Consider the following 19,247-nt stretch of genomic DNA (forward strand, 5'->3'; position numbering starts at 1 on the left):
TAGAGTAGGCTGGTAAATTAGTCTAGCTTCCTGTCTTAACATTTAACTCAGCCCCAATTTTCTGGCGTCTCTGGGAAGACATTCTGCTAATTTTAATTTGAGAACCAGGCAGAATTAATTATAAGTCAATGTGAAACGTATTTTCAGGACACCTGGGTGGCTCAGCTGTTTAGTGCCTGCCTTTGGCCCAGGGCATGATCCTGGAGTCCTAGGATCGAGTCCCATGTCAGGCTCCCTGCATGGAGCCTGCTTCTGTCTCTGCCTCTCTGTGTCTCTCGTGAATAAATAAAATCTTAAAAGAAAAAAAAGAAACGTATTTTCATAAAGGCATGTAAAGTTTATAAGAGAAGATAGGAGAAAAGATGCCAAGGCATATAAGAAAATAATTTTATTAAGCCTTGATCTAGAGGTACCAGGTGAGTTATCTACAATCTTCTTTCCTGCTGTTGGAGCAGTGACTCAGGTGAGAGAAATAGTTGTCTTTTTTCTTTCCAGCTTCAAATGATGAGAAAAGCACAGGGAAGCAGAGTTCCACATTCAGCAACTTCTTTTAGCCCCATGACCTGGTTCTGTAAAATGAGGATAAGGACACCCATCCTACAGGGTATTTGTGAGAAATAAATGAGAGCAAGTATGCACTGGCACTGTCCTAGGCAGATGGAGGGCACCCAGAAAGTGGTAGTTATTTTCATGCTTAGGGCCCTTGAGTCCTTAGAATACAAGTTTAGTGGCTCCATTAATAATCATAAATAGGGGCACCTGGCTTGTTCAGTTGGCAGCACATGCGACTCTTGACCTGGGTGTCATGAGTTCAAGCCCACGTTGGGGGTAGGGCTTCCTTAAAAAGAAAAAAAAGAAATTCCAATTTTGAGGCTCTCAATGTAATAAAAAATAAAGAAATAGAAAAATATAAGGTTACCAAAAATATATATAGTTCTCAAAAAAATCATTGTAATTAATAATACTTAACTATGGATCACAAGCAACCCCAAGAATGAGACACCTCAATGATGTGGCTGGAAGAAAGGATGGACCCAAATGATCCAAAATGTTGGTCAGAAATAATTTATATTCCTTTGCTCATTCCCATGGAAACTTGGAAGGGTGGGGCGGATTTAAACATGAGAGCTCAGTTGCCATTATAAGAAAATTCAAGTTTCCAGTTTCTCACTGAAGGGCCCTTTCCAGGCACTCCTATTATTTCAACAGATTAAGGTCAATGTGAATCAATGACACAGTGCTAGTATGGAGTCATAAGTGAAAAAAAAAAATAAGGACAAAAGTATGCACAGATGTGTGTGTGCGTGCATACATACACATGTATGTATAAAAATATACACATAGGGACGCCTGGGTAGCTCAGCAGTTGAGCATCTGCCTTTGGCTCAGGTTGTGATCCCAGGGTCCTGGGATCGAGTCCCACATCAGGCTCCCTGCAGGGAGCCTGCTTCTCCCTCTGCCTATGTCTTTGCCTCTCTCTGTATTTCTCATGAATAAATAAATAAAATCTTTAAAATATATAAAAATACATATATATCTGCATATTTACATGCATATACGTATTTGCATATATATGTGGCTGTATACATATTTATACATATATACATGTATGTGGGGGGCTGGAGGGGCCTTTTGTTTGTTATTTGAATAAAAGGATAAACCATACATTTGTTTTAAATTGCTTTTAAAAATCAGGGCACCGGGCACCTGGGTGGCTCAGTGGTTAAGCATCTGCCTTTGTGGATCCTGGTTGTGATCCTGGAGTCCTGGGATCAAGTCCCACATCAGGCTGGGAGCCTGCTTCTCCCTCTGCCTATCTCTCTGCCTCTCTGTGTGTGTGTCTCATGAATAAATAAATAATATCTTTACAAAAAAAAGATTTAAAAATCAGGGCACCTGGGTGGCTCAGTGGGCTAAACCATCTGACTCTTGATTTTGTCTCAAGTCACACTCTCCAGGCCATGGGATCAAGCCCCACATTGTGCTCAGCATGGACTCTGCTTGAGAATCTCTCTCTCTCTCCTTTCACCCTTCCCCCAGCTCATGCTCTCTCTCTCTCTCTCAATAAATAAAATCTTTAAAAAGTTTTCTTGTAATCCCTAAAACTCGAAAGCAAAGTGAAACAGATGAACCTGTATACCCAGTTGGTGGCATAACAGAGAGGAACCATTCCAAGAAACATTACAGCTATAATCTGTACCAAAAAAAATTATAAAAAATTTAAAACTGCTATAAACTCCTAAATCATTTTCAATAATGATATTGTTGATGGTACTATTGATATTGTTATTCTGAAACTGCTCTGTGTTTCTGGTCAGAGTGGCTAAAATTAACAACTCAGGAAACAACAGATGTTGGCGAGGATGCAGAGAAAGGGGAACCATCTTACACTGTTGGTGGGAATGCAAACTGGTGCAGTCATTCTGGAAAGCAGTATGGAGGTTCCTTAGAAAGTTAAAAATAGAGCTATCCTATGACCCAGCAATTGCACTGCTAAGTGTTTATCTAAAGGATACAAACATAGTGATTCAAAGGGGCACATCCACCCCAATCTTTATAGCAGCAATGTCCACAATAGCCAAAATATGGAAAGCATCAGATGTCCATCGGCAGATGAATGGATAAAGATGTGGCGCGCGCGCGCGTGCGCGCACACACACACACGAATATTACTCAGCCACCAAAAGGAATGAAATCTTGCCATTTGCAATGATGTAGATGGAACTAGAGCAAAAAAAGTCAAAGAAAGACAAATCCCATATGATTTCACTCACATGTGGGATTTAAGAAAGAAAGATGAACATAGGGGAAGGTAAGGAAAAATAAAATAAGATGAAAATTGAGAGGGAGGCAAACCATAAGAGACACTGACTCTAGGAAACAGTGTTGCTGGAGGGGAGGTGGGTGTGCAGAAGAGATAATTGGGTGATGGGCATTAAGAAGATGTAATGAGCACTGGGTGTTACATGCAACTGATGAATCACTACTACCTCTGAAACTAAAAAATCAATATGAAATTGTTGTGTGTATTGTAATGTGTGGGCAGCCCCAGTGGCGCAGCGATTTAGCGCCGCCTGCAGCCAGGGGGTGTGATCCTGGAGACCCGGGTTCGAGTCCCGTGTCGGGCTCCCTGCATGGAGCCTGCTTCTCCCTCTGCCTGTGTCTCTGCCTCTCTCTCTCTCTCTCTCTCTCTCTGAATAAATAAAATTTAAAAAATGTATTGTAATGTGTAATTATGTTGGTGTTGAGAACAAGGGGTTTTTGCATGGGAGAAAGGAGTTGCCCCTATAAGTTTGAGGAGTGTAAGTAAAAGCACTATAGTCCTGAATTTGAATTGGAGGTATGGCATGAACTCAAATGTCTTTATCTTAATAATATGAGCGTGGGGGTCTGGGTGGTGCAGTCAGTTAAGTGTCCGACTCGATTTTCACTCAGGTCATGATCTCAGGGTCATAAGATGGAGCCCCACGACGGGCTCGCTCTCTCTCTCCCTCTGCCCCTCCTTCACCTCTCACTCTCTCTAAAATGAATAGCTAAATCTTTAAAAAGATGAGTGTGTGTATGTGTGTGTATGTGTGTGTTTCCTAGCTCTACTTCTTGAAAAAGCCAAGGAATAGTGAGTGACCAGCCTAGTAGCAATGCATCTCTAGTCCCCAAATTGAAGTCTCCAAATATATTTTTCTGTTAAAAGGCAGATACCTGGGATCCCTGGGTGGCGCAGCGGTTTGGCGCCTGCCTTTTGCCCAGGGCGCGATCCTGGAGACCGGGTATCGAGTCCCACGTCGGGCTCCCGGTGCATGGAGCCTGCTTCTCCCTCTGCCTGTGTCTCTGCCTCTCTCTCTCTCTCTCTCTCTCTCTCTCTCTCTCTCTCTCTCTCTGTGACTATCATAAATAAATAAAATTTTTTTTAAAAAGGCAGATACCTCATTTGGAGCAGACAGTGTACGTACAAGATGAGCCAAGAACTTCCTGTCACACCAGGCAGCAAGGAAGTTTTCATAGACCCCTAGGGTACTGTCAGAAAGAGTCAGAAGCCAACTTAAAGAGATTCCCATGGCCAAAAATGTGACAATCTGAACAGCAACAAGGGTAGTAACTTCAGTAGTATGAAGCAAACTAAGTATGGGCAATCTCTGAGTACGTTACAGTACTTGTATTAGTTTCCTCAAGCTACCCTCATAAATTAACACAAAACAGCTTAAAACAACAGAAATTTGTTCTTTCAGGACACCTGGGTGGCTCAGCGGTTGAGCGTTTGCCTTCAGCCCAGGGTGTGATCCTAGGGTCCCAGAACTGAGTCCCACATCGGGCTCCCTGCATGGAGCTTGCTTCTCCCTGGGCCTATGTCTCTGCCTCTCTCTCTCTCTCTCTCTCTCTGTGTGTCTCATGAATGAATAAGAAGTCTTTTCTAAAAATTTTAAATAATAATAATAACTAAAAGACAAAATCAAGGTGCTATCATGGCCATGTTCCTTTCGAAGGTGTCTGGGAAGAATTCTTCTTTGGCATTTCCAGGTTCCAGTGGTTGCCAACAATTGGTGGCATCCCTTGATTGATAGCTGTATAACTTCAATCTCTACCTCTTTCTTTGCATGGCTGCCTTCTGTGTGTATCTGTGTGTCCTCTGCTTGTAAGGACACCAGTCATTGGATTTGGGGCCACTCTATTCCAGTGTACTTCATTTCAACTAATGACATATATGAAGACCTGATTTCCAAACAAGGTCATATTCTGAGCTTCCAGGTGGATAAGAATTTTTGGGGAGAATGCTATTCAACCTGGTTCAGTACTTCATCACAAAACAAAACAAAAAACAATCTCTCCAGTTATCTTTGGAAAATGCTTGGAGACAAACTCATTTTTTTTTTTTGACAAACTCATTTTTATAAACTAGTAAATAAGGGGAAAGAATGGAGCATTTATCCTACTTTATCTGTATAAACTTTACTTCAGGATCAGTAGTTAAGGATATGTTTCTCTTTATAGACAGGTCCAGCTAATATATAGATCAGGAATGCTAGAATCAGAGTATCATTGTTTTATAGACCTTAATAATTCATTAATCTAAACACTAATAATTGATGAGTGTTAACATCACACACACACACACACACACACACACACACACACAAAACAACCAGGCATGTGACTCCTGAGGAAATGCATTGGAAAAAAAAATTGAATCTGAAACAAACCTTGAGATCTAATTACCAGAGGAACATATTAAATGTCTACAATGATGCAGCCAGCAAAATCAAGATTGTGACATTTAGAAAAAGATACTTAAAAAAATTAAAGGAAGGCTTTCAAATCTCAAAAAATACTTGAGAGAGTTAGCTATCAAATCCAATGTATGGTCTTTATTTCCAAAAAGTCAACTGGAACAAGGGTGGTGCATTGGGAAAACTTGATAATTTTAAGGAATCATTATTTTTTTTAAGTTCACCTTTTAGAAATACATACAGAAATATTTACAGATGTCATAGGTAATGTATGGAATTTGCTTCCAAATAATGAGGATGGGGGAGAGTGAATGTAGGTGACCCAAAATGACCCCAAAACTGATCACTACTAAGTCAAATGCTGTATATATGGAGATGCACTCTATTATTCCGCTTTTGCATACATTTGAAATTTTCCATTAAAAAGCTTAAAAATTGGGGCACCTGGGTGACTCAGTAGTTGAGTGTCTGCTTTTGGCTCAGATTGTGATCCCAGGGTCTTGGGATCAAGTCCCGCATCAGGCTCCCCAAAGGGAGCCTGCTTCTCCCTCTGTCTTTGTCTCTGCCTCTCTCTGTGTCTCTCATGAATAAATAAATAAAATCTTAAAAAAAAAAAAAGGTGTGTGACAATCAAATGCATGACATTCCAAAAGTCATAGAACATCTAGGTAAGCCCAGGTTATCCTCCTTGATCTTAACTGTCATGAAACAAATCCCAAAATTTATTTAGTGTCTGTGAAATGCTTAAAGTTTTATATGGTGAAACAAAAAGCTAAGCATAATGCAAATTGCAAATTACTTTTTAGGAATCAATATGGTGGCTCTCTATAGTCTCATTTGAAATTCTTCTTTTTGACCAAAGTGAGCATCCCTGTGATGCCTTTTTTTTTTTTTTTCCTGTGATGCCTTTTTTTAATAAGTACTACTTGAAGACAAAGGAAGCCAACACTGAATAGCCTATTAGTGTTTCTTTCTGTGTGCTAACTTAGTACTCTCCCACTGTAGCCCTGGGAGTGTACATCTGTGAGGCTCCCCCAGCTTCACAGGATAATGTAGAGTGGCTGTCGTCATTCCATGTGACCCTAATCGCTGTCTCTTGTTTGAAGCCTTGAAGTTTGGGAATGTTTTACTACCTAGCAATAGATAACAGATACATTAAGGAAAAAGTTTTTTTTTAAAATGCCAGAATCTCTAAATGGGCTGGATTAACAAGGGCTCAGGTTTTTTGGGAACAAAGTTTTAAGCAGAGATTCTAACTTTGATACTGGCCAAAGGCAAGGGGATGTTTGGAAGGGTAATAAAAGGGGAAGTGTTAAATGTCAGCTACAGGCTTGTGCCTGTGGAAATGGGGGCTGAGGATGGTATCTACCTGCATGTCCTTGCTCGCTGTATCATATTATTGTTATTTCAAATCTTTGCCATCTCTTTCCTCCCCCTATTCTTTATTATTCCATATAAAAAGCGTTGGTGCTGGTTCTACTTCTTCTTCTTCTTCTTCTTCTTCTTTTTTTTTTTTGCTGGTTCTACTTCTATTTGGTCCACAAGTTGCAAAACTTGAGATGGGTCAGAAGGCAGAGAGCACTCCCCAGAGGTCCTGGACTTGGAGCCTTTGCAGTCCCTGGACCTGATTCTGTGTTTCTCTCCCCAAGATGGATGAGTGCATTCTTGGTTGAGTGTAAGATCGTGATGGTTACATTAGGGTGGGTGGGAGCACCTAAAAATATTTCATGTGTGGAAAGATGTATGTGCGTGAGTGCCATGCCACCAGAGGGCACATGGTGGATGTGGCAGGAGCCGATAATTGTCCTCTGGGATCCACTCTTCTCTACTTTCAGGGATAGACTTTTTAGCAGGGCCTGTATCTCCTAGCCTGCACTGCCTCTTATTGTGGTCACATGACTAAGGTTTGGAGGATGGGATATAAGAATCAAGGCAGCTTCCAAGATCATCCTGAAGAGACACAGGACACACAGTCCTCCACGTTTCTCCATCCTGTGCTTGGAACTTAACATGCTGGCTAGAGTTCCATCTGGGTCCATGAGGAAGGAGCTGGACCCTGAGGCATCATAGATAAGAGGAACATACCAGTCTGAATTACTCACCTCTGGATTTTTGCACACCAGTGAAGTAAACTTTAATCTTGTTTAAGTGGTTGTCACCTTAGGTCTCTGTCATTTGCACTGAAACTAATCCTAATGAATAGTGGATATCTTTTCATTTTCCCTGGCCAGCCACATCTTCCCATTCTTCCAGGGGGACTTCCTCCCAGGGGGACCTCCTTGTGGTCATGGTAGGCTATGAGTCACTGGGTGGACTCCCTTTTCCCAAACAGTCCACCCACCACCCCTTGCCAGTAATGGAAGCCTGAGTGGAGTGGAACCTGCAGGCAGGTGAGTCTGTTATTGTAGTATTAATGCCCCAGAAACCTTTTTTTAAGGTTTTATTTATTTATTTGACAGAGAGAGAGAAAGGGAGAGAGAGAACAAGCAGGGAGAGTGGCAAGCAGACAGGAAGAAGCAGATTCCTTGCTGAGCAGGGAGCCCAATGTGGGGCTTGATCCGAAGACCCTGGGATCATGACCTGAGCTGATGGCAGACGCTAAACTGACTGAGCCACCCAGGTGCCCCTAGAAAGAAGATCCTTGAGGTCCCTGGAGTGGCCCAGCATGCTGTCCTTTCTGAGCCCGAGTTAATCAACTTTTCCTTAGATTCTGTGACCTCCCCAGTGTTCTTTCCATCAACATCTTTGTTTTTTTTTTTTCTCAATCCAGAGTAGCTTTCTGTTGCCTTCAACCCAAGAACCATAGCTAATGATGTCTCCCCACCTTTCCTTTGCTTTCCCATTTTTTAAGATTTCATTTGTTTATGAGAGAGAGAGAGAGAGAGAGAGAGAGAAACAGAGAGAAAGAGAGAGAGAGGCAGAGGCAAAAGGAGAAAGACCTGAGACTTGATCCTAGGACTCCAGGATCATAACAAGCCAAAGGCAGGTGCTCAACCAACTGAGGCACCCAAGCACCCCATGCTTTCCCATTTTTTCACCTTTGGTTGTGCCAGTATCCCCACCCTGATACCTCTTAGTCACCATTGTCTCATAATAAATCATCCCATAATTTAGGTGCTTAAACAACAACAATCATTTTATTATCATTCTCACTGTCATCAGAGTTGAGTGGGCTCCACTAAATGGTTCTCATCTGGGGTCACTCATGTGTTTGCAGTCAGATAACAGTTAGAGCTGCTGTCATCTTAAAGGCTTCCTGCATTTTTGAACATAGAAATTCCTTGATGCTAACTGGGTATACAACAACTTAACTCAATTCGGACACTAACAACCTGGAGTTAGCATCCGATTCTATAGGTTCAAAATCTCAGTCCCTTACATGGCCTCTTCTTCAGATGCCAGCCGCAGGTCCTGGGGACTATTTGTAATTCTGACAACCTATACACTCAGGGGTTCCCAGACCCTTCTTCAGTCTCGATAATTCACTAAAATGACTCATGGAACTTACTAAACCACCATTATACTTATGGTTACCAGTTTATTATGAAAGATACAAATTAGCAACCAAATACAGAGCCCAATAGGATACAATGGGATACTACTTAGCCTTAAAAAAAAAAAAAAAAAAAAAAAGGAGGAGGAGGAGGAGGAGTGAGGCCCAGAAGGGTGACTCAGTCAGTTAAGTGTCTGCCTTTGGCTCAAGTCATGATCTCAGAATCCCAGGACCACACAGCCCCCCCCCCACCACCACCATCGGGCTCTCTACTCAGCAGAAAGTCTGCTTCTCCTTCTCCCTCTCCTTCTGCCCCTCCCCACCACTCATGCTCTTGCACTCTCTCTCAAATAAATAAAATCTTTATTTTAAATCTGTAATCTTTATTACAGAAGGACAAATACTACGTGATATCCCATATATAAGGAATCTAAAATAGCCAAACTCATAAAAGCAGAGGAGAATCATGGCTGCCAAGGGATGGAGTGGGGAGGGAAATGGGGAAGTGTTAGTCAAAGGGTACAGAGTTTAGTTGTGCAAGATGAATAAGTCCTAGAGATCTATGTGTAACATAGAGCCTATAGTTAACAATACTGTATTGTATACTTAAACAGTTGCTAAGAATGTAGGTCTTTTTTTTTAAGATTTTGTTTATTAAAAAAAAGATTTTGTTTATTAATTCATGAGAGACACAGAGAGGGAGAGGCAGAGACATAAGCAGAAGGAGAAGCAGGCTCCTTCCAAGGAGCTTGATATGGGACTCGATCCCAGGACCCCAGGATCACAACATGAGCCAAAGGCAGACACTCAATCACTGAGCCACCCAGGTCCCCCAAGAATGCAGGTCTTATGCTAAGTGCTCTTATAACAACAAATAATTATAGCAGTAAGTAAAGGAGGCAGGAGGAAAGTCTTGGAGGTAATGCATATGTTTATAGCATTAGATTGCAGTGATAGTTTTGTGAGTGTATATTTATTACGAAGCTCATCAAGTTATATACATTAAATATGTATAGCTTTTTGTCAATCATACCTCAATAAAGTGGTTAAAAAAGAGTTGAAGAGGACAAGGTCCAAGTTGAGAGAGGCAGGGCTACCATGCCTTCTCCTCACAAAACCCAGGCATACCACTCAGCACTGCCACCTGTTAGCCAACCTGAAAGCTCCTCCGGCCTCATTATTTCAGGAGTTTCTTTGGAGGTTTCATTACATAGGCACCATTAATTAAGTCATTGGCCACAAGATCAAATTCAATCTCCAGTCCCTCTCCCTCACAAAGATGATGTAGTAGGTAAGATGGCCAATAATATCCTCATGGAAGGGATGCCTGAGTGCTTATAACTGAAGGAATATGAATCATATTCTGGGGCTTTGCTTCTTTTCATCAAGTTGGCAAAGTACATGCACTTTAGATCTGTTTGATTTCCTTCTTGAAATCTCTTAAAGTGAATTTAATTTTTATTCCTGTTTTGAGCTGGTAATAGATGCCCATTGTTTGAAGGGAGTAAAAGAGCTGTAGGGGCCAAGGGCAGGCTTCCCAAAAGTGTGCCACTTTGGCATATTGATTATTTCATTTTTTAAAGATTTCATTAATTTATTTATTTGAGAGAGAGAGAGAGAGAGAGAGAGAGAGAAAGAAAGAGGGTGAGAAGGAGAAGGACAGAGGGGGAAGGAGAGAGAATCTCAATCAGACTCTGTGCTGAGGGCCGGGCCTGACAAGGAGCTTGATCTCAGGATCCTGAGATCACAACCTGAGCTGAAACCCAGCTGAATACTCAGTCTACTGAGCCACCCAGGCACCCTAGCATACTGAAAAAACACACTTAAGAAACAGCTGATGCAAACACTCAGATCCTCCTCTGTCACCCCCAAATCACAAATCTCCCATATAAAAAATATCTTCCCAGGGATGCCTGGGTGGCTCAGCAGTTGAGCATCTGCCTTGAGTTCAGCGAGTGATCCCAGGGTTCTAGGATCAAGTGCTGCATCCGGCTGCCTGTGAGGAAACTGCTTCTCCCTCTGTATATGTCTCTACCTCTCTCTCTGTGTCTCTCACGAATAAATAAATAAAATCCCACCAGAATGACTAAAATCTAGAAGACTGAGTAGAAATAAAGACTGATAATACCAATATTCATGGGCATACAGTGTGATGGGAATGTGAAGTACGACAATGAGTTTGGAAAAACTCTCAGTTTCTGATAAAATGAAGCACACCTTCTCTATGACCTGGCAATTCTACTTCTGGGTACTTAGTCTCAAATAAGTGAAAATGCATGCTTAAAAAGAAGATTTGGGGGTGCCTGGGTCACTGAATTGGTTAAGTGTCTGATTGTTAATCTCAGCTCAGGTCTTGACCTCAGGCTTTTGAGTTAGGGCCCCATGTTGGGCTCCATGCTGGGCACAGAGCCTACTTAAAACAATAATAATAAGTAAATAGTAAATAAAAAGAAGATCTGTATAACAATGTTCTTAGCAGCTCTATATCTATCTATCTATCTATCTATCTATCTATCTATCTATCTATCTATCTATCTATCTATCATCTCTTTATTTTAAGAAGGATCCATGACCAACACAGGCCTCAAACTCACAACCCTGAGATCAAGAGTTGCACACTCTGCCAACTGAGCCAGCCAGGACCCCAGCAGTTTTACTTATAACAGCCCAAATTGGAAAACCCTAGGTGTCCATTAACAGGAAATCAATAAACTATGATATTATTTTACAATGGATTACCAGGTGGTGGTGTAACAGAGCAAATTTCTGACATGTACAAAATGAATGAATCTCAAGCATTTTACTGAGGGGAAGAAGTCAGGCACAAAAGAATATAAACTTCATGACCCCCCCCCCCCAACTTTTATTAAAGTAGGCTCCAAGCCCCATGTGGGGCTTGAACTCACATGCATGAGATTTGGAGTAGCATGTTTTTCTGACTGAGCCAGCCAGGTGCCCCAAGGCTGTATGATTCCTTTCACATGAAGTTCTAGAACAGGCAACAGTAACCTATGAGCAAGATCAGAACAGAAGTGCCTTTGGGAGTAAAGGTAGAGACTGGCAAGAGACACAAGGGAATTCCTTTGGGTGATGGTAAGATTTTATCTTTTTTTTTTTTTAAAGATTTTATTTATTTATTCATGAGATATATATATAGAGAAGCAGACTCCCTGCGAGGAGACTGAAGTGATACTCAATCCCGGGACCCTGGGATCACGCCCTGAGCCAAAGGCAGATAGATGTTCAACCACTGAGCCACCCAGGTGCCCCAAGATTTTATATCTTGATGGTGTTTTGTGTTACAACTATATACATTTGTCAAAATTCAGTGAACAATAAACGGAAGATTTGTACATTTTATTGTACCTAATTTTATCTTACAAAAAGAATCATTAGGGATGTCTGGGTGGCTCCGTGGTTAAGCACCTCTGCCTTTGGCTCAGGGCGTGATCCTGGAGTCCCAGGATCGAGTCCCATGTCCGGCTCCCTGCATGGAGCCTGCTTCTCCCTCTGCCTATGTCTCTGCCTCTCTCTCTGTGTCTCTCATGAATAAATAAATAAAATCTTTTTAAAAATCATTAATTATATGCATGCTGATGTGTTTAAGGGTGAACTGTACTTGGGACACTTGGGTGGCTCAGTGGTTGAGCATCTGCCTTTGGCTCGGGTCGTGATCCTGGGGTCCTGGGATTGAGTCCTGCATCAGGCTCTTCACAGGGAGCCTGCTTCTTCCTTGGAGCCTGCTTCTCCCTCTGCCTATGTCTCTGCCTCTCTGTGTGTGTGTGTCTCTTATGCATAAATAAATAAAATCTTTTTTTTAATAAATAAAATCTTAAAAAAGGGTGAAATGTACTGATTTCCTCCTTTTGAAACGCAGCCAAAAATTTGATGAATTGTTAAATGGTAAATAGATATGTGTAAAGCAAGTACAGGAAAATGCTAATTGTAGAATTTAGATGGATATACAGATGTTCATTGTACATTCCTTTCAACTTTTCTGTGCCGAAGTTTTTATAATAAAATGGAGGAAAGCAAAGAGAAAAAGAGAAATATAGGGGTGGTGTAACCATTCTCATTTATCACATCCTTGCTCTGTCACCAGAGCTGAGCCAGTCAACAACAGTACTGGTTTGTCTTTCACTACCCCTGGCTGTCCATGCTGGGGGAAGTGGCCAGGAAAACAGACAGCGTGTGGTTTATGGCCACAAAGTTTCCCTGCTCTGAAATGGGCTGGTCATAAAATAGTCACCATCCCCAGGGTGGGGGAAGGGATCCTTCAGCTGTGTTGGATCTCTGGTTTCTGCCTATCTGCTTCTTTCGGTTTATTTCCTCCTAGTGGAAGAACACATGTTCCAGAAGCTTCCTGGGATATGGTGTGTGGGAGGTAAAACTTTTTTGAGAACTGACTTGCCTGAAAATGTTCTCATTTTTACCCACCCACTTGATCGATAGATGGGCTGTGAGTAGAAGCCTCGGTGGAAAATCATCTTCCTTCAGCATCTGGAAGGCATATTGCTTTGCCACTGCAATTGTTGGGAAATCTGAGGCCATTCTATTTCCTGTTTCCTTATGACTTGTGTTTTCTGTTTGGAGACTTATAGAATCTTATCTGCTCCCATTGTTCTCAAGTTTTCACCATGATGAAACCAAGGGTGTCGCCAATTTTCATTCACTGGGCTGGCACTTTCTATCTCTAAACTCCAGTCTTTCAGGTCTGGGAAATTTCCCTGAATATTTTCATGGATACTTCCCTCCTTTCCTTTGTCTTTGTTCTTTGTTTTCTGTTACAGGATATTATTAGGATGGTTGGCCCTACTGAGCTAGTTCCCTCATATCACTAGCGTTTCCTACTTTCTATTTCTCCGTGATTTGGGGCCCTCTGAGAGATTTTCTCATCTTGGTGTTCCAAATTTTCTGTTGAGTTTTTCCTGCTAGGTTTTGGTTTTTGTTTTGTTTTGTGTTTTTGTTTTTAAATCATCTGAATGGGGGCACCTGGGTAGCTCAGGGGTTGAGCATCTGCCTTCAGCTCAGGATCTGAATGTTTCTTTTTTTGTTTTAAAAAGTACTTCCTTCTTATTGTTTTGTTTTGTTTTTAATCTAAAGATACTGATGGCCTTAAAGAAAAGTTTCCGTCTCCTTGTCCCCAAATTTATTTATTTATTTTGGTTATTTTGATTTCTAGCTTCTATTCTGGAAGGTTTCCTCAAATTATATATATATATATATATATATATATATATATATATATATATATATAAAACTTCCAAAATAGAAAAAAAATATATTATATATATAATACATTTGTATTTAAAGATATTATTTATTGGGATCCCTGGGTGGCGCAGCGGTTTGGCGCCTGCCTTTGGCCCAGGGCGCGATCCTGGAGACCCGGGATCGAATCCCACATCAGGCTCCCGGTGCATGGAGCCTGCTTCTCCCTCTGCCTGTGTCTCTGCCTCTCTCTCTCTCTCTCTGTGACTATCATAAATAAATTTAAAAAAAAAAGATATTATTTATTTATTCATGACAGACACACAGAGAGAGGTAGAGACAGAGGTAGAGGGAGAAGCAGGCTCCCTGTAGGGAGCCTGATAAGGGACTCCATCCTAGGACACTGGGATCAGGACCTGAGCCAAAGGCAAATGCTCAACCACTGAGCTACCCAGGTGCCCCTCCTCAAATATCTTTTAATCCTCCTGGGTAGGACAGGTTACCCAGAGAAGAGCCCTCTACTCTCCACCCCTGATTGGGAGTAAACTGCCCACAGGAGCCATGAAGGAGGGGGTTAGGGAGGTTCCAGATTCAGCCCAGGCTACTAAATCCCTTTGTTTTTGTTTTCCAGGCTCTGTGCCTGGACTCCCCTCCACTTCACCCGTCGACCCTATTCAAATACTGTTGGTTTATACTCTCTAGAGAGGAACCTCCAGTCCTTTGTAGGGAGGAGGAGGGTGACCACCTTCCACCTTGCCTAATGCAATATGAGGAGCAATGTAGACCATCTGCTGCTGCTTCTGAGCTTTCAGGCTCTCTTATTCTCTCCCTCCACCCCAGTTTCAAAAGCGCCTGGTGCTGCCAGTTTGACACTTTGACAATACTCTGGTGTAAATCTGGTGTCCATCCATGTTTCCGGCTGCTAGTCTAAGTGACTACCAGTCTGTCTCCTCATCCCAGCTGCCAATATCTGTTCTTCTCCACACTGTGCATCTAGGATTATTATGTCTTTTGCTTTTTAAATTTCTTTCTGAAGTTCTAGTGGGGTTTTGGGTAGAAATTAAATTAGATACTTGTAATTAATCCATCATGTTAATCTGGAAATGAATACTATATGTTCATTTGCTTAATAAGCATCTTTCCCACTAGAAGGTAGGTTTCCTGATGGCAAGATCTGTTTTGCCTATTTCACAACAGAATAACTTACTGACCTTGAATGAAGGACCTCAGTAGGAAATATGATTGTGTTAACCTTAAAAATGAAACTGCCAGGGGCACATGCCTGGCTCACTTGGTAGCATATGTGATTCTTGGGCTCAGGGTTGTGAGTTCGAGCCCCTCATTGGGTGTGGAGATTACTTAAAAACAAAATCTTTAAAACACACACACACATACACTAAACCTGCCAGTTATTTATTTTTTTTATTTTTTAAAGATTTTATAAAAAAAAAAAAAAAAGATTTTATTTATTCATGAGACACACACACACACACACAGAGGGATGCAGAGACACAGGCAGAGGGAGAAGCAGGTTCCATGCAGGGAGCCCGACGTGGGACTCAATTCCAGGTCTCTAGGATCATGCCCTGGGCCGAAGGCAGGCGCCAAACCGCTGAGCCATCCAGGGATTCCCTCTGCCAGTTATTTTCAGTAAAAATGGATATATTTGGGAATAGCAGAGAATTGCAATTGAGGACACATAGGCTACAGCAATACAGGGAGTCCAATTAACAAAGGAGAGAAACATTATTTTAAGGAGAAGTAAGGAAGTTGGGAGGGATTCTTTTGAATAAAAATCCATTGGGAAGTGGCAGCCCAGGTGGCTCAGCAGTTTAGCGCCACCTTTGGCCCAAGTTGTGATCCTGGAGATCCAGGATCGAGTCCCATGTCAGGCTCCCTGAATGCTCAGTGGTTTCGTGCCACCTTCAGCCCAGGGTGTGATCCTGGAGATCCAGGATCGAGTCCCACGTCAGGCTCCCTGCATGGAGCCTGCTTCTCCCTCTACCTGTGTGTCTCTGCCTCTCTCTCTCTCGCTCTGTGTCTCTCATGAATAAATAAAATAAAATAAAATAAAATAAAATAAAATAAAATAAAATAAAATAAAATAAAATAAAAAGAGGATCCCTGGGTGGCTCAGCGGTTTAGCGCCTGCCTTTGGCTCAGGGCGTGATCCTGGAGTCCCAGGATCGAGTCCCATGTCGGGCTCCCTGCATGGAGCCTGCTTCTCCCTCTGCCTGTGTCTCTGCCTCTCTCTCTCTCTCTCTGTGTGTCTCATGAATAAATAACTAAAATCTTAAAAAAAAAAAAAGAAAGTCCATTGGGGAGAAGTAAGAATTCAGGGTGATGATGGTTTTCCATCGGCTGAATAGAAGGGGCAGTTGACTTCTTATAGGAGATGCGATGTATACCTTTCCCTGTTGGGCCTTGTAATGACTGATTCTTTTCTATTGAGATTTTTCTGTTAGGTGTCTGTAATTGACAATCATTGATATTGAGTGATAGGGTTCTCTCTACCAGCCTCCCCTTCTAGCATCTTGGGTTCACTTTAGAGAGGTTTCCTTTATTAATTTTCATAATTGCATATCCTGGCCACCTGAGAAATAACCATGTAGCACATTTAGAAACACATGTGGTCTAATATTTGCTTATTTAGTTTTAACTTTAACTTTTTTGGCCCATTTGTTGCCATGAAGGACATTATAAATAGACACTCAATACCAAACTTGGAGAAGTTTTATTTTTTATTTTATTTTAATTTTATTTATTTATTCATGATAGACATAGAGAGAGAGAGAGAGAGAGAGAGAGGCAGAGACACAGGCAGAAGGAGAAGCAGGCCCCATGCAGGGAGCCCGACGCAGGATTCGATCCTGGGACTCCAGGATCGCGCCCTGGGCCAAAGGCAGGCGCTAAACCACTGAGCCACCCAGGGAATCCCCTTGGAGAAGTTTTAAATTGAGTTGTAAACAACTCAGTTTTAAATCAGTTTTGTTTTTATTTATTATTATTTTTAAAAGGTTTTATTTATTTATTCATGAGAGACATAGAGAGAGAGAGGCAGAGACATAGGCAGAGGAAGAAGGGAGCTCCTCCTCCCTAAGGGAGCCTGATGGGGGACTCAATCCTAGGACACCAGGATCACAACCTGAGGCAAAGGCAGGCACTCAACCACTGAGCCACCCAGGCATCCCTATTTTTTTAAAAATAGGCTTCATGCCCAATGTGGAGTTTGAACTCATGACCCTGAGATCAAGAGTCAAATGCTCTACCAACCAGCCAGGTGTCCCCAACTCAGTTTTTAATCAAAGTTTATTTTCATATATGAGTTGTACATTTTGTTACTATACAGTCACAAACTTCTTGGACAGTGGACTTTCATTTACCAATATAGAGAAATAATGATCTGAACGTGGGTTGTGTTGTGTGTTGGCTCAAAAACCCTTGTCCTATCAGAATAAAGTCCATGCTCAAAGCAACCCGAGATTACCTCTCTAGATTCTAGACCTGGAGCAGCTCAAAGGTGTAGCTCCCTCCAAGTCACATCTGAGGATGGCCCCAACTCTGTAACTCCCAAGACTTTGTTCTCCCTGTGGATAGATCTTTTCTTCTCATTCCATCAAGACACACCAAAAATCCTACTCAGTGGCATGTTTCCATTCTCATCTGCTTGATGAAAGCCTTTTTAAATCAGTGTGAGTAGACTTCTTGCTCCCTGATTAGCACTATATTTGTACCCCACTCACAGCACTAAGAACAGTGAGCCTGGTATCCTGGCAACTATATCCTTATCTGGTTCATTTACTATCAGTCCATTACGCAACAGCAGCACTCAAATGTTTGTTCAATTGAATTATTGACCGAAGGCCCCACCCTTTTATTTGCTCCTGGTCTAGAAACACAGAGGTAATTATACCGAGTGGTTTCGTTTGTCATAGATTTACTGGAAATTTTTAACAGCAAAGGGGACGATGTTGCTCTACTATCCTTGAAGTTTCAACTTCTCCTTAAGGAAGATCTTCATGAACAGAGCAAAAAGGAGATGTCCTTTGCCCTGGGAACATGTTTGTTTTGAAATAACAGCAAGAAAAAGATGCTTTAAAAACCAAACCAAACCAAACCCGTGTAGAAGTGTGATTTCAGAACACTGTTACAGTACTGAGCAACAGAGTGAATTTCAGGAAAAGAAGGCCTAGGAGATGGAAATGTCATTGGAAATCAACTCCCCTGGAGAGTCTATTCTCAGAGCCGATGGGACCGTGAACCCGTTACTACCTTGCAGGAGGGCAATGCAACAATAAATACCAAAGCTTTAAAAAACGCTCACTCCTGCTACCCCAGTAACTCCAGTTTGGGGCGTATAGTCTAAAGAAATCAAGTTGTGAATTTTTTGTCACAAACACGCCCAGCCCAGCATGGTTTCTCAAACAGGGACAACTCAGCCGCTCAATAACAGAGACACTGGGTGAGGGCCACGAGCACAATGGGAGTGAACAGTAATTGGCCGTTAAAAATGTCCTAAGGGTTAGGTATTTTTCCAACTTTATTTTTTTAAATATTTATGATAGAGAGAGAGAAAGAGAGAGGCAGAGACACAGGCAGAGGGAGAAACAGGCTCCATGCACCGGGAGCCCGATGTGGGATTCGATCCCGGGTCTCCAGGATCGCGCCCTGGGCCAAAGGCAGGCGCCAAACCACTGCGCCACCCAGGGATCCCTCCAACCTTCTTTAAAACATATCTTTACACACATAAAGAAGTAGCCAAGAGGGGCACCTTATGAGTCTAGGCCCCAGAGTGGACACGGGACCTACTTAAAAACAAAAAACAACTCAGAGGAAAAAATACCAAAATATTGGCACTTTAATGGTCTGGTAACATCAACTCCAGAACTTGGTATAAGGCGTGGAACTAGTAAACGCTCAACGCACCGGAAACGGACAACGCACACATAAGGGAAGAAATTTCAACATTTTTGGCTCAATGAGCAGAAGTTATCTTTGGAAAATGGTAGAGCGTGTGGCATTTGCTTCCTTAGAAATTTAGGTTCTGAATTTTCTGGCAGAATCTCGTCCTCCCCTCAGAGTTCTCACAGAAGTCTAGACTCATGCCCTTCGCCAGGTGGCACAAACATGGCGGCCGGCCCGCCCCCGCCCCCGCCCCCGCCCCCGCCCCCGCGCCCCCATCTCTTACCACCCTCTGGAGCCGAGCGGGCCCCAGCCGAGCGCGTCCGAGCGCTCCCGAACGTCCCCGAACCCGGCAGGAAGCCCGGGAGCCGCGCGGGCAGGAGCGGCCCCGCCCCGGAGCCTGGGAGCGGCGCGCCGGC

The 19,247-nt window shown here is 42.4% G+C and overlaps 1 long non-coding RNA gene across 1 annotated transcript; it reads right to left on the reverse strand.

Moving 5' to 3' along the window:
- Positions 1–373: 373 nt before the first annotated feature.
- Positions 374–19,243, reverse strand: LOC112646336 (uncharacterized). Its single transcript, XR_007411149.1, has 3 exons — positions 19,115–19,243; positions 11,622–11,704; positions 374–838 (listed from the first exon to the last, which is right to left on the reverse strand). It is a non-coding gene; the product is annotated as an uncharacterized LOC112646336 (long non-coding RNA).
- Positions 19,244–19,247: the final 4 nt, after the last annotated feature.

The sequence above is a fragment of the Canis lupus genome, chromosome 6 (genome assembly GCF_003254725.2).
Source record: "Canis lupus dingo isolate Sandy chromosome 6, ASM325472v2, whole genome shotgun sequence".
Taxonomy (NCBI): Eukaryota; Metazoa; Chordata; class Mammalia; order Carnivora; family Canidae; genus Canis; species Canis lupus.